Source organism: Limulus polyphemus, unplaced genomic scaffold (genome assembly GCF_000517525.1).
Source record: "Limulus polyphemus unplaced genomic scaffold, Limulus_polyphemus-2.1.2 Scaffold2384, whole genome shotgun sequence".
NCBI lineage: Eukaryota > Metazoa > Arthropoda > Merostomata > Xiphosura > Limulidae > Limulus > Limulus polyphemus.
Genome location: NW_013667994.1, coordinates 49,812 through 51,262, shown reverse-complemented (window position 1 = coordinate 51,262; position 1,451 = coordinate 49,812).

Here is a 1,451-nt window from a genome sequence, read left to right as displayed (position 1 = left end):
CTAATTTTACACCAGTTTTTGGAAAGGATGACACATGAAAAAAAAGTTTACAATTATATATATATATATAGTTAAATTTCAACATCTTTATGACAAGGTGTTTTGTATATTCACTTTCAGATAAAAACTAATTTTACACCAGTTTTTGGAAAGGATGATTTTCTTGATTTAATTCAAAATACAAATGTTAACATTTTGCAAAGAAACTTTTAATGCATCGGGAAGACGAACAATACACAAGTTTCAATGATATTGTAAACTACAAAAGGCCATATAAATACATGTAAAATCACAGGTCCTGCACTAAAACTGTTTTAATATACAATATTCCTAAATTCCATAATGAAGCAGCATAGAAGCAGTCTCTTTCTATTCAGAATAATGCATCACAACAATTTAACCGTTTACGTTTATAAAAAAATTAAAGACAATGCTGAAATATTTGGAGTAATGTTGAAAACAATTTCTGCCAAATATGAAAACCATCATCTGATCTCACATCACAAATATCATTTTGTCAACACTACTTCTATACTAAATTTAACAGGATTGGATTACACTAGATATCCGTTTTTTTTCACATAAGAAGTTATTTTTATTGGTAACAAAGCTTGATGCTTCAACTTACCAGTTGTTAATCATTTATTAGCAAAATAAATTATTTATTCTATTCATAACCTGATAGTTATGTAGTAACCAGCAAAAAAAAAAAGAAAAGAAAAAAGAAATGCATAGTTATGTTTGATCTGATCAAAGATGATATAACAATATAATCAATCTTTCTAGTTAGGCTAACGCAATTGTTTTTTTTTCACTCTTAGAAAGCTCCTGTTGGTGCTTTCATACAGAAATTAATTACATAAATAAAACAATATGGTTATTTACAAATTAACATTAAAAACATTGTGGTAATAACAACCCAATCTCAATGAATAATCACTTCAAGAAGATAAAAAATTATTAGTGAAAAAAATAATTAAATTTCAGATACAAGTTATTAGAAAAACTAATTTAATGATACTAACTTAATACACAAATTATCAAAACACACATCTGGTCATAGATGAAATCAGCAATTTGTTAACACAACTTACTGGCTTATTGTTGAGTTACGTGTCCTTGTTAAAAGAAGTGGATGTTGTCTTAATACATGTGTGTTATCCACTAAGAAAACTGCCTACGGATGTTCTACACACAGCATCACAAAACATCCAGTTTCATTAAATGCTGCCATGTTGGATGTGAAACATTTCCTACTAGCAATCAACAGGAATACAAGATTTGGGAAATCTTACATGCTGTCCATGGCAAAACATCCAGTTTCATTAAATGCTGCCATGTTGGATCTAAGACATTCCCTACTAGCAATCAAAGGGAATACAAGATTTGGTAAATCTTACATGCTGTCCATGGCAAAACATCCAGTTTCATTAAATGCTGCCATGTTGGAT